Source organism: Coffea arabica, chromosome 4e, assembly GCF_036785885.1.
Source record: "Coffea arabica cultivar ET-39 chromosome 4e, Coffea Arabica ET-39 HiFi, whole genome shotgun sequence".
In the NCBI taxonomy this organism is placed as follows: Eukaryota; Viridiplantae; Streptophyta; class Magnoliopsida; order Gentianales; family Rubiaceae; genus Coffea; species Coffea arabica.
The window spans coordinates 16827204-16841993 of NC_092317.1; the positions used below are offsets into that span (position 1 = coordinate 16827204).

A 14790-nucleotide genomic window follows, 5' to 3' on the forward strand; every position below is an offset into this window, starting at 1 on the left:
ATTTTATTTTCCACGTGCATTTCTCTTACTTTATTTTATTATCAAAATTTTCTAGAGACTTTTATAAATGAATATAATTTTCCAACCATTTTTCTAGTATAAGTTAGTTCCGGTCAATTTGGAAGTGTATTAAGGACGTGAGACCCGCTAGTGCGATAAATTTTTAGCAATTAATTGAAGTTTAGTATTGATGGATATTATTTTACAAGGTGCTAGGAAATAATTAGAGGTTACCTAGAGGGATTAACCATTGGAAGACAACAAGATGAGGATTAACCCTTGGATGCCATTTGTCCTTGAAACATTGGACCTTGACTTTGACTTGGACTTGTCTTAACCTTTACTAAATCAAATTTTGACCCAATTTCTTTCCATTTTCATTGTCTTGGCCAAAATTTATGGAGAGGAAAGAAAGAGAGAGTTTCTTCAACTTCAACTTCAATTCTTGCTCAAATCTTGAGTTTCAACCGTTGAATTATCAAATTACTCCATCCAAGTTGCTTATTAAGGGGGATTAAAGCTTCTAGTGGAGGGATTTGTGAAAGGAAAACCCTAAGTTATCATCTTTCTTGAGGTGTTAAGGTACTTTGCTTACAAACTTCCTCTTTGTTCATGCTAATATCAAATTAGCGGCTCTAGTGGCTAAATATGTTGATTTGTGGTAGGTTTTATGGTTGAAAGTGGAGTTTTGATTGATTTTTGATTTATTAGTGATTTTTCTGTTTTTATATCATAATTATTGTTTAGTCATGGATTGATGGCCTGTTATAGTGTAAAATGGAGATTGGTATATGTTGGATATGATTGGTTGCGGAAAATTTCAGAGTTTATGCGGAATTTCCAGTTTAGGGTTTCATCCTACCCTGTTCTGCCCGAACCTGTTAGGCCATGATGGAAACCGAATCAGCCTTTTCCCAAAACATAAAAGTTGTTGGTAATTGAGTTAGCTAGCTACCTGTAAAATTTCAGCTCAATCGGAGTACTGTATCATGTGAAATGACTGAAATACCCTTGACTGCCCATGAGCCCTGTTTCGTGCCCAGATTTCTGTTTTCATGGAGTTTTCCATTTTTGACCCTGAAAATGCATAATTTGGCTTTGGAAGTCTTCATAATAAAGGTAGATATATGTTTCGGCTTCGAAACGCCATAAGATTCATTTCAATCCGATAAGTGTAACTTCAGTTATGAATATTGTGCCGAAAGGTGTATTTGATAGTTTATGATGTGTATGTGGTTGATTTGAGAAGAATTGGTGTTGCTTGTAGGATGGAAAAGTAAGGAAATTAAGGGGATATGCTGTCCGATCTTTGAAAGCATTTGATTGCTTTGAGTTTGAGTTGAAGGGCTTGGACTTGAGCAAGGCAACGATATATGATGGATGGTTCTTGAGTCGTGGTTGGTGAGTGACCCCAAACTGTTTTCAAAACTACTTATGAACTGTTTCTTGCATTATTTACTCGATTGCATATCATGTGTGTTTGCATGTGAGTTCATGATATGATTTGGCTTAAATGAGTTCTTGGGAAATCTTGGGCTTAGAACCAACGTCTCCACTACTGTTTACTGTTCATCTGGAGCACCAAAGGGCTCCCTATTACTGTTTCACTGTTACTGGATCTATTTGAGCTTTGGACGTCTGAGTACCATGATCTCCCTGGCTCACAAGAGCAATAAAAGTACATTTGATTACTGAATCATGACATCATTGAAATGAACTATTGAGAAACTGATTTGATTACTGATTTTACTGGTTACTCGCTGAGCTTCTAGCTCACCCCAAAAATATTTTATTCCCCTCCACAAGGCTCGAGGTGAAGGAAGCATTTGTATTAAAGTTCTCCGTGTGAATGGTTGGAGGATCTACTGTACCGTTGGAGCTCTAGTTTTAATTTGCGTAATATTTGAGATTGTACTTGTACTTGTACTTATGTGAGAACTGAGGACCTTTGTCTTATGCTGGAAATTAGTATTGCTTGTATCTCTTGAGGTTTTAGTTGTAGTAGATGTAATTGTGGAACATTTGATGTATATTTGAGATTTATATTGTAATTGAATTGAGGATTGAAGTGAACGACTGAGTCCCGGCGAGAGTTGGGCAGGCGGTCCGCTGACCCCTTTGGTTCGCCTTAGGGGGAGGTGGGGCCGTCACAGTTTTGAAATCACACGCAAGAATTCTAGAAAAGCAATTCTATGATCATTTCAAGAAGTTTATGATATCTCAGAAGATAATATTGGAATAATGGGGGAGGTTTCTCCTTTCACTTATAATAGATCGTTAGGAAAGAATTCCAATGATATCCGGTAGTAAATTATAGCAGCTCTCATTTCAGTTTTTCTCACACCAAAAACAAGTTCATTGCAGTAGGTTGTGATATGTATGCATACTTGACTAATGCAGACAATGATGAATTTGTTACGGGTTGCGCAACCCCCTGCAACAGCTCACTAATTAGTCCCTTAGCATCAATGAAAGTAGTATTTTAAAGATTGTAAACAATCTAAACTATTGGCTTAATCATTCTTTATAAATCAAATAGAAATTGCCTCTCAGACAATTCATCTAACAAGTAGTAAACAATAAGAAGAGTAGTTCAAGTCAAACCTGCAAACCAAGACCTTTGTGAATATGCTATTATTTGTTGATCTTCAAACTCTGTGGCAAGAGATAAATTATCTAATGAAGACAAATTTATGAAAACAATGATATAGCAAATAATTTTTTCCAGATTATTGTACCTTTCTATCCAAAGGCAATTTAAAAAGGGAAAAATTAATCAAAGTACTGGTGATTCACTATCCATGAAATATTTATTTTATGTTTTGGATGCAAATAAAACAACTAAAACAAATAGAAATTTCCCTTATCAAAGATCACTGTGAGCACTAGTTGATTAATACTATTTTTGAGCACTTTTTCTCCAAGAAAGAAACTTGTGTCTGAAAGCTTCGGAAACCTTATGGAGGTTATGCTCTTCATCTGAAACCAAAAACTATGGAACACCAAAAGACTCTGACAACCGTAGGAATCAAAAAGGCCCAAACGGAAGAATGCAGAAATTAAAAGGTTCAATTCATATTGTAAGAGTGAGATAGCCGTTATGAGTGCATAATTCAATCTTCATTTCAATACCCACAAGCTCAACTCATTTAATTGAGTGGTAAATTAAATGAGTTAAACATATACAAAAGACACATGTCAAGTGGTCAATTACAGATGACAATTGTTGGTGAAAATAGTTTTAAAACAATAAACCAATCGAAGAATGCCAGATTAGTTTAAGTTGTCCATATGGCACTTCTTGGTAAAGGTACTCTTAGATTTTTATATAATAGTTAGATATGCCGAAACTCACACGAATCATCCATTGTGATGGATCTACATTCGTCCTTCAGCCTTATAGTCCTTTTTTTCTACTCTTGTCACTGTTTGTTTCCTCACTTCTCCAATGTTTTTTGTCGAATAAAAAGCTAGAATTGTAGTTCTCAAGGAAAATTAAGCTTTTTGGTGTAAAATTTGTGAAATTCTACCATTTTTGGTCTTTATCACAAATGTCCATCAAGGGATAGTTTTTTAATCGAATATTTGGTCTAAAATTTTTTCTAAAACAATCCCAAAGGCAACCATCTAAATACACCTTTATTGATTTAAATTCATATATTAATTTTCTTTTAAATGCACTTATTGATATATATATGTGTGTGTGTGTGTGTGTGTGTGTGTTGTAAGAAAAATTATCTAGATGCTTGCACAATATCAATATAGAATTTATTCTAAGTACAAATGAAATGTCAAAACTATAATTTATATACTCCAAATTTAGTGTCAAAGTATAAAGTCCAACCTTAAACAATATAAACCATTTGAAAAGAAACCTATTGAATAAAGTCCAATGTTAAAAATATAAACTTTAGAAAAACAAATCTACTAAATGCCCTAAGCTCACTAAATACCAAAAAAAAGGTAAATAGTTTCTTTAATTAGCTTATAATAGTGTTAGCGATTGCCATTATTCACCATTAAAGTGTATGTATGAAATTTCAGATTCTATTGAAATTTGAATTATAATATGAAGACATTCAATGTGTAAAGAAGTTTGTCTAAGGAGGAAAATCATATTTACATACTTAAGTCAAAATTACTGGAAAGAAGGTTTGGAATATTATTGTTTTCATATGATTTGGATGTTTGTTTTAACTTTCTCATCTATAATGTTGTCTTTAATTTTAGTGTTGCCAAAATAAATGGTTAGGAATATTGTTATTTGCTGTTTAGTTATGTTCATTTATATCTTTTTTGAATTACAATGATTTATAAGTTTGGTAAGTTTTCTATTAAGGTGGTATGTTAGGTTTTATTTTTTTAATTAGTCAACTTTAGAAATGCTGCCAATTGATTGTTTCACTATGGTAAGTAGATAATCAAATATTAAATGTGGTTATATCTAATTAAAATAAATCAAAATTCTAAGACAACAAGATGGGAGGTTGGGAAATTCATAAGAAGTAGAATATGAAATGTGTGTGTGTGTGTGTGTGTTTGTGTATTATCGACAAGCATTGAACAAGGTGGAGTTGATATCATTAAAAGAACTAAAACATAATCTTATTCAAGTACTCCTTAAAATATGTAGAGCTAGCGCATATTACACCAAAAAGGGGCCCTCAAATGGATAGTAGCATTATTATTCCTAGGGATGGCAGCGAGCAGGTTGCAAAATACATCCCCCCCCTGGCCGCGGCCAGGAGGGCCAAAAAACAAACAACAACAACAACAACAACAACGTGAAGACTCGTGGCCATGATCATATGATCCTAGTATATAAAATCATAAAAACTTCATTTTTCGAAATAGCAAACCCAATTTGTTTTAGCAAAACTTCCATGGATTGTAAAGTACTAGAATTTGTTTTTATTTGTATAACTACCACATGCAAAGAACCTATGATGAGCTTTTATCTTGAACTTCTAGTATGCTTATGGGTCTCTTTCATGCATGACATCCCCTTTCTGTTACTAAACTAGTAATGGTGATTGGAGTACAATGCGAGAGAAAATTTAGATGACACACACATTTATTTATTTATTTTTATTGATGTGGGGGATAGGGGCTGGGGTATGCTTCCCTGCCTCCCTCCCCATTTAACAAAGGGGAGAAAAATCCCCTTACCTCCATCTCACCGCATCTCATCTCCGGTCTCATTCCTCCCCTGCAGGGCAGACGCCCCTAGTTATTCCTCATCCCAACTTGGAAGTCTGAGGGAAGAGAGGAAAAATGACAAAAATTTTTAAAACTAAGAAAAGTAAACCTTAGTTACTTTTAAAAAATCTTTGTTTTTTCTCAGTTTACTTTTGATATATTCTTTTTTTTTTAAAAAAAAACTAAGAATAATGTGCCATTTGACATCGATTATGTTTGAAGAGTAAATAAAAACTAGAATTATTTATTACTCTGATGAAATAAAGAAGCTAGAAACCAAAAAGCAAACATCCTGAAAACCCAACAATAGGGACGTTGCATAACTATTTTCAACATATATAGAATAAGAGCCGAAGGCCTCTTGTGACTTGGAATGGTTTTCGTCGTCCTCTCACGTGCCGCACATGTGAGTCACCAGCCTTTTTTTTCCGCGCGATGCGCCAGACATCTGCATATACTTCCTCTCTAGGGTTTCCTTAAATTTCCTCCGCTGCCGCCGCTTTCTCTTCTCCCATTCTCTCTTCGCCTCACCTTATTCTCAGAAGCTCCGTCTTCTCTACTTTGTTTTCTCTTCTCCTTTCTCCTGCATTTGTATTTTCTTCTTTTCTATCTCGTCTTCCTCTTTTCTTTCTTTTCTCCTATTGTAGATGGATTTAAGCTGTTTTCTCCTCCATTCTCCTCTTTCTTCTCTCCGCCGCTCCTTGGTCAGATCTTTCCCTCTGCCTCTTGCTCTCAAAATCTTTATTATCTCTCCTCCTTCTTTCCTTCTCATTCTTTGATTTCATTTTAAATATTACTTTCACCTTTTTATTGTTTTTTTTTCTTTAATTTTTTTGCCCGATTAATCGGCTGATACCATGAGAGCTGCATATTTCTTTTCAAAAATTATTTGTAGCTTCAAACCTGGTAAACAAAATCGCGGCTACCATAGTCGGCCATACACAAAGTATGTAACTCCACGGTGGTCTTTTCCACTGATATTTTTTTTTCCCGTTCCTTAGCTCCTTGGTTGGGAGACTGCTATTTTTTGTCTTGCTTTTCTGGTTGCAACTGGAGAACTAATGTGGATTACTTTTGATTTCTTGACTTTTATTTTTCAGTCTCAGATAGAACTAGAAGTGAAGCGTCAACCGCCGCTTCCTCTCTATTGTTTCAGGTACTACCTTGGTTTTTTCGCTACTTTCCCTTCATTGGTGATTTTTTCTCTCTCTTTTCTATTAAAACTTTGGTTACATTAATGTTTTGTCTTGTTTTATCTAGAATGCAACTAGAGTGTAGATCTGTGGAGCTTTCAATTTATGCACTCTTATTTTTCGTCTGAGAAAGAGCTACAAGCACTTAAGCATCTTCTATCCATTAAGGTACTACCTTCATTATTTTGTTATTTTCTCTCTATTTTTGTTTATTTTCCTTCCATGTTTGAGCTATTGTGGTGTTGTTGTTTTTTGCACTTCTCAGCTATTCTTTGTACTTATTTCATGGCTGTTTGTATTGATTTTTACCCCTTGGAATTTTTTTTTGGATTTTTACCCAGTAAAATCCTTTCTGTTATGGCATTTTTTCCCTCCTAGAATTTTTTTTGTTTTCCTTTCTTTTAAGCTTTTTTTGCTTGTTTCATGTGCTATTTGGGTTATTTTTTAGTTCTAGGATTCCACCCTAAAAAAGGCAAAAAAAATAAAGAAATACCTGTGACTTGGATTTCTTGCTGGAATACATATTTTGTCTTCCTACCTTAGATTTGCTCTGTATTCATGTTTTCTCCTCCTCTGTAAAAACTTGTTTGATGCTAATGGTTATCGTATTTTGTTGTGCAAGCATTTTTTCATTGCTTTTAGGAAACTGGTTTGTGATTTCTTGGGTGGTTGTTTTCTATTAACAGTTTTTTTTGTGTTGCAGCTATTGCACATTTTTCTTGTGTCATGTTTGATCATTTTTTTTTGAGTTGTTATCAGGCTTGTGATGCTTTTTCGTCAGTGCTGTTGGAAATTTTTTTCCCTTCTGTTATGCCTTTTACTAATCAGTTTGTGGTTGCATTACTAATGCCGTTGTACTGTACAATTTGTAAGTTTTGCATTCTGATCATATTTAGAGTAATAAGTTTTGCATTCAGATCATAAGTCAATTTTGGAAAGAATAAGTTTTGCATCAGATCATATGTGAGGTTACAATTTGTAAAGATTAGAATAATAATTTTTCATACCAAGTGCAAATGATGCTTTGTGAGACCCCGAAATTTTACTTTTCTTTATAACCTTTATGTGAACTCACTTTCGTTTGATTCTTGGTTGCTTTAATGGTTGAATTTGAGTCAAGGGAGTGAATTTTGTTAAGAAAAGTTTCATAATCTCAAGTTGTTAGAAAATCTAGAATTTTCACAGGAGGCTCTGCGCAGTTTTGGAAAATTGACTATAACTTCGTATAGGAAAGTCGGAATTGAGTTCTGTTTATTACGTTTGAAACTAGACTCAGAGGGCATTCTACGGTGTAAAATTTAGAGTTTGATTCAATGTTTATAAATTCTAGGAAATTAGCAAAGTTGACTGAAAATTCTGCCCTGCACAAGTAAACATAGGACTGTTGAAGTAGCTTATGGCTCAATTTGGACCAACTTATGAACTAAATCTCTTTGAGGTGTCTTCTAAAGATTTTTAGTATTTGAAGTTTCGTTTTAACAAGCCGAGTTATATAAATTTTTGATATTTATAACTCAAGTTATAATTTTTCTAAAGAAAGGGCATCAGTTATGGTTTTGTGCATACTACGGTTTTGTTGTATGTTTTTGTGTGCATTTTGGTAGTGTGATTGTGAGGACCCGTAAAATTCCCTTAGTTTATATTATTTTCTTTTCTTTTATTTCACAATCATTTTCTTCACTTTACTTTACTATATTAATTTTTTCAAAGATTTTATAAGTGAGTATAGTTTTTAAATCATTTTCCTAGTATAAGATAGTTTATGTTAAATTTGAAGTGTATTATGGGCGTGGGACCCGCTAATGCACTAAGTGTGATAAAATTTTGACGATTAATTGATGATTTGTATAAAGAGATATTATTTTACAAGGTGATAGGTGACAATTAGAGGTTAGCTAGATAAATAACCATTGGAAGACAAAAAGATGAGGATTAACCCTTGGATGCCATTTGTCCTTGAAACATTGGACCTTGACTTTGACTTGGACTTGTTTTAACCTTTACTAAACTAAATTTTGACCCAATTTCTTTCCATTTTCATTGTCTTGGCCGAAATTTATGGAGAGGAAAGAACAAGAGAGCAAAGCTTCAACTTCATCCTCCATTCTTGGCTTAAATCTTGAGTTTTAACCGTTAGTTTTGGAAACTACACCATACAAGTGCTTATTAAGGAGGAACAAAGGTCTTGGTAGAGTGATTTTTGTAGAAGAAACCCTAAGCTATCATCTTTCCTCTAGTTTCAAGGTAAATTCCCTAGAAATTTCCTTTTACTCTTGATAATTGTCAATTAGTGGATTGGAGAAGTTAAATATCTAGCTTTGTGGACAAATTTATGGTTTGAAATAGGGGCATGGTGAATTTCAGTTTTTATAGTAAATTTTCTAATTGATGTCTAGCCATGATTTGGTAGTTGTCATGAGTAATTTTGAGCTTGAAAATGCTAGTTTTGCTCGCCTTCAAAGAATTTTAGATAGAGTGCATAAATTTCAGTTTTAAGGTTTCCAATTTGCCCTGTTCTGCCCGGTTCTGTTTGACCATGTTAGAGGCCGAATTAGGTTTAGCACAAAACATGAAAGTTGTAGAAAATGATGTTTTATAGCTTTCTGTAAAATTTCAACTCGATCGAAGCAGTGTAACATGTGAAATGACCGAAATACCCTTGACTACCCATAAGCCCTGTTTCGCGGACAGTTTTCTATCTTCGTGGAGATTTCAATTTTTGACTCTGAAAATGTATGATTTAGCTTTCGAGGCCTTCATAAGAAATGTAGGTATATGTCTTGGCTTCGAAACGCCATAAGATACACCTCAATCGGATTTCGGTAGCCTGAGTTATTGTCGTTTAATCATAGTGCGGTTAACTAGTCTGATTGTGAGATGCTGGTTCTGTAATTTGAAATTTTGACATGGATACACTGTGAACTGGACTGACTGGTCTTCATCAAAGTTGTAGAACTTTATCTTAGCTACGAAATGGTATAAATTTTACCCCAATCTGATAAGCGTAGCTTTGGTTGTGTCTGTTCCGCTAAGCGACGTCAAATCTGTCTTTTATTTTCTGACTTAAACTTCATTTCTGTACATTTTCCTAGCTTGAATTTGTACTTGTACGACTTTGAGCCTATTAAATGGCTATTGAAATGAGATTATTTTGTGTGTAACTTTGGGATTGATTGAGGAAAACAATGAAGCCATAAATGGCTGGAAAATAGGTAAATATAGAGGGCATGCTGCCCAAAATTTTAGAGCTACACGATTCCTTCAAGTTGAATTGATCTTGGTAAAAATGAAGGGTTTTGGGACTTGTTTGTAACCCTAGGACCAACTGTTATCTTTTTACTCAAAAGTCATATTTTATTCTTTTGTACTAGTATTTAACCTGGGAAGGCATACGACTTGTAGTTGAGCCTCATTGATGTATTCCATTTACTGGGTTTGTGGATGTGCGAACTATAATTGTTTTATCTTGGTTATTTTAGGGTTTCTTGGTGATTAAAGCCACTTTGGGTAAAAACTTTCGAAATATCTGTACTGGAACCGGTGAGTGTACCACTCCCCTCATTTGTTACTTAACTAGGTTTCTGTACCTGCAATCTGTGATTTGAATTACTATACTATTTGTTTATTCTGTTTGAGATGAGGGTGTACTTTATCACACTCGTTCTCTTGTTTGTCTGTATGCCTATTTACTATGTGTAAACTGTTATCTGTATCTGAGTCTGTTCGGACGTCATTTGGAGGCTGGTATCCAACGACCTTTCTGTGACCTCTAAACTCAACACCTGTGGCTAGTTACTCGAGTCGGGCCGGCAAGGGCCTGGTCGATTAGATAACGAATCACGGTAGTCTGTTTCTGGTAATTTTTGGATATTGAGACTCTTGATTTCTGTATACTCGAGTATTACCACTTCTGTTTCTATTGAGGTGTTCGGGCCCGGTAAGGGGTATGTTTGGTGGACGAAATTTGGTGCAAAGTGGGGTCTACGGACATGTTGGTTCTATATACGTTGACGGAGAGTCAACGGGTTTGGATCAAGTTCTACCATGAAAATCTGGCTCCTGAGAGCCACCTGTATCCTTCCTATTTGAATCATTGTGTCTAACTGCTTTACTTTATATCTGGCACGTATACCTGATTGGTTAAACATGAAATGCCAAGATTTGACTGCTATTATTTTGGTACCTCATTGAGTGTAAACTCACCCCTTTCCCGTTATCTTTGTTTTCCTTTCAGGGGCAAACTTTGAATCCATAATCTTGGAAGAAAGGGTCGAGCTAGTGTAATTAATATTTTGTTAAGCTCTTTTGCAACCGAAACCCGAATCGTATTTTAAGTGTATGAATACTTTGGCTTGTATTTTAGTTTAGTTAATTTGTCAAAGACTCCGATGTAAATATATGTATAAGTGTTTAACATTGTCTATTAAGTGTATTCAATTGAGATTATGAGTTTTATGGTTTGGTAAGTATGTTCTCACTTTAGTAGTTTCCGATTGTTCGTTTTCTTTGGGTCCTATCGCGCGTGCTATATTGGGTTTGTGTGATTTGACTCCGTAGTCCTGGCGAGAGTTGGGCAGGCGGTCCGCCGAACCCTTCGGTTCGCCTTAGGGTGAAGTGGGGCTGTCACATGCTTGAAGTTTCATTCCTTGGAGCAAGCATCTTTTATGTTCTGTTTTTTGTATTTTTGTGGGTTTTGCTTTTCTTTATTTAACTTTGAAGCTTTTTGTTCTGTAAGTATCTTTGTGATTTAGTTACAAGAAGAAAGAAGTTTTGTCCCTCTACAATTTTCCTTAAAAATTGGAAACTTATGTAGGCCATTAATCTTATTTATCTAATTCTGCTTCTATCTTTCTATCAACATAGAGAACATCAGGTCTTATGAGACAAATTATGACTTTTTATTTTCATTCACTTGGTGGTGGTGGATTTTTTTTTTGGGTTAGATCTGTTTTTTCCCTCTTGATCTGTAAAGAAGTTTTTTTTTTGGTCTGTGTCTCTTGCAATTCCTGTATGCTTTTGATTTTTTGATTTGCAAAGTTGTTGAATGCTCATGCTTGTGGTCGCTGGTTTATTTTTCTGCTTTTGCTTTTTGTGTGCATTTCTTTTTGCCATTGTTTTCCTGATTTGGTTATTTTTCTTTGTTAGCCATGTTGATAGCATTGTACTTTTTTTTGTTATTTTTGGTGTGTTTCTTTTTCGTTAGCCATGTATCTACCTGCATTTGTAAAGCAGACCCTTCAAAATTTTTCGGTGATTATAGAATGCAGTAAGGGTATCTCTACATCAGTGATTAATATGCTTCTTCATTTTGTAATTGGCGACTTGGCATTATTGCTTGTTCTTTTTTAATTAACCAGATACTCATGAAACTCTCGCTTGCACTGCCTTGAGTTCATACAATTGTATTTCTCATTAATTTATTTTTATTCTCAGGTATGAAGGTGCACAATCTGCAGAAGCCTTGCTAAGTTTGTGAACAGTGAAGAAGGTAATGTTATTGGTTAGCTGGCTTGTATTTTGTGGTCCATAAGTGTAATCCATGTTAACAAGTTTGATAGATTTACGTTAAACTATATTTTGGTAAAAGTGTTGAATAATCCATGAGGTTGTTAAAATCCAATCCATATTACTTATGAAGATTAGAAATTTACTTCACCTTAAGATATCACGACGAAGAATTGTGCTGTGATATCTTAAGGGGCAAAAGATCAATCTTTTTTTTTTTTTAATGTTTTCTATAGTGGTTAAAATCTACAATGGATTATTTAAAGTGGTGATAGCACTGGAGGCTACAATTAAGAAACTGGTTAGTTATTAATTTGCTTCTTGTGTGATTTTTTTTTTGCCTCAGTAGTCTATAAGTAACTCTTACTATTTCTTTAATTCTTTCTTCTATTTCCCTTATCGAAAGGTCTATCTACAATGGATTATTTCAGGTTATGATAGCACTGAAGGCTACAATTAAGAGAAAGATTAGTTTTTAATTTGCTTCTCATGTGGTTTTAATTCTTTTTTTGGGCTCTGTGGTCTATTACTAACCTAGAATTGCTACCAGTGATGACAAAAAAACTATTCAGCATAATTTTAAGGATGGCCAAAGTAGCCAAATTAAAAAGTTGTATGAATTTGGCCTTATTCTTGTAACTGCGATTAAATATTAGCACCTTGGCCATGTGGTTTTCTTGTTTGATTCTTTATTGTTTGTTTCACGTGACAGGTACATCTTGATTACCATGAAGTTGGTGCTAATATCATAATGTCTGCATCATATCAGGTTATATGGCTGTCTTTTTTAATTTTTCCAAGCCTTCCTAAGGATCTCATTTAATTATTATTGAAAGAATTTATCATGAAGTTGAGGACTCTTGATTTTTCTTGTTTGGAAGACAGGCCACTCTTTAAGGATTTGTAGCTAAAGGGATATCAAGAGAAGAAGGTGAAGCTTTACTCAGGAAAATTGTTGAAATAGCATGCGAGGTACGGGATATATATTATGATAAAGCCAGTAAAGGTTCTTGGGATGTTATTGGAGGATCCAAAAGCTTTAAACGTCCATTCCTTGTTGTTGCTTCTGTTGGAAGCTATGGAGCTTATCTTGCTGATGGTTCTGAATATAGGTGAATCTTTTAATTCTTTTCTTACATTGGAAGCAGAGTAGTATTTTAGTGCCCAAATACTGACTTTAAATATTTGAACTTGTGCTAGAAACTTTTCCTCTCGAGCACTTGTGATCTTCTCATGCATTGTAGTGGCATATATGGGGATGTAGTGACTCTGGAGACTTTGAAAGATTTCCATAGAAGAAGAGTTCAAGTTCTTGCCGACTCTGGTGCTGACCTGATTGCATTTGAGATAATTCCAAACAAATTGGATGCTATGGTATTGTTTTTGAGTCGTGACTATCTCAATGTACCTCAAACATTTCTTTTGCTAGAGCAATTTAGATGTTTTGCTGTCTATTTTGCCTGATTGCTTCTTGATATAGGAATACACTGAGATTCTTGAGGAAGAAAACATAAAAGTTCCGACCTGGTTTTCTTTCAATTCTAAGGATGGGATCAATGTAGTTAGTGGGGATCCTATATCAAATTGTACTGCAATTGCTGATTTATGTGATCGAGTTGTTGCTGTTGGAATCAACTGTATTGCTCCTAGATATATTGATGGACTTGTCCAATCAATCAAGATGGTATAACCAATTCTAGGATGCATTTGAAATGAATGAAATTGAAAACAATAATCAAATTTAATTAGGAACATTGGTTTTAATTCTCTCGAGAAATCTAGGTAAGTTATTGTCATGTCTTAGTTCTAATTGCAGTCTTTTAATCACAAGATCCCTTTTTTTTGTTTCTAAGAATTCTCATTAGAGAAACCAATTCTGGGTCATGATTATTAGATATATCTCCATTGCATCAATAAATTAGAAATCAGAAAATCTTGGATGTCCATTTATGTACATGGAACTTATTGCTTTACTTGCTAATATTTCTGTAAGTCACTACTAAACCGATCCTGATATATTAGCGTTTCCCTTTTTCTCTTTCCACAGTCTTCCCAAGTTAGGAGCTCAATTGCAAAAAAGAAAAGAAAAAACCAGAAACCATCCATGTATATATATATATAAATTCTAAGTATAAAACTATGAAGTGAAGTACATCTTTAAACAGATGTACCAACGTTTCAGCCGGGTGTGAAGTGAAGATCATCCTAACAACGTTAGTTATTCTAAGCATAAATAAAACTATGAGTATGTTTGTTGATACTTTTTGTTGGCTGATTTCAACCACCGAAGAAAGGAAAATGCTGTCTTATTAGGATTTCATGGTTCTTAAGGTATTTACACTTGCTAAATTCCTACTGGGCAGTTTTCTTGGATTTCTTGTTGGATTGTGGATCTATTTGCATGGATGTTTTCAAGTCACTTATTTTTAGGGTGAGGATTACTGATCGAACTTTTGTTTGCTTGTACTTGTCAAATTAGATAATGGGGAAAGTGAATAAAGAGAGGCTGGGAGAATTCCTTGGGGAGTTGCAGAGGAAAGAGGATACAAATGACAGGTATGTTGCTGCTCTGAGAGGGGAAATCGCTGATTAGAAACCCATTTGTGAGAATGCAACCTTTCCCAGAGCAAAGCACAGCCGAAGTTAGCAAGGCATAGGAGTAGAGAATGAGACTGCTGTTGGCAGACTTTTGTACCCAGACCTTTTTTCTATTTTTTTCTCTCTTTTCACTACCATTGTAGAGCACACTATTATGTATGTCTAATGGTAACTTCTGATTTACTGGTTCTTTATCATAATGGGATCACCAAAACTGAAGCGTAGCTTGTATATATTTGTATTTTATAAAAAGGACAAATGTTAGACGGTATAAGGACAGATATTATAAAAAGGA

At 34.6% G+C, this 14790-nt stretch overlaps 1 long non-coding RNA gene across 2 annotated transcripts; it reads left to right on the forward strand.

The window, feature by feature from the left end:
• The first annotated feature begins 5701 nt into the window (after positions 1 to 5701).
• Positions 5702 to 14436, forward strand: LOC113740863 (uncharacterized). 2 transcript variants are annotated; one of them, XR_011813296.1, is made up of 9 exons: positions 5702 to 6145; positions 6300 to 6355; positions 6460 to 6560; positions 9872 to 10728; positions 11826 to 11880; positions 12610 to 12666; positions 12783 to 13009; positions 13098 to 13271; positions 14377 to 14436. It is a non-coding gene; the product is annotated as an uncharacterized lncRNA (long non-coding RNA). The 2 variants fall into 2 exon arrangements; XR_011813297.1 differs by lacking the exon at positions 9872 to 10728.
• The last annotated feature ends 354 nt before the right edge of the window (positions 14437 to 14790 follow it).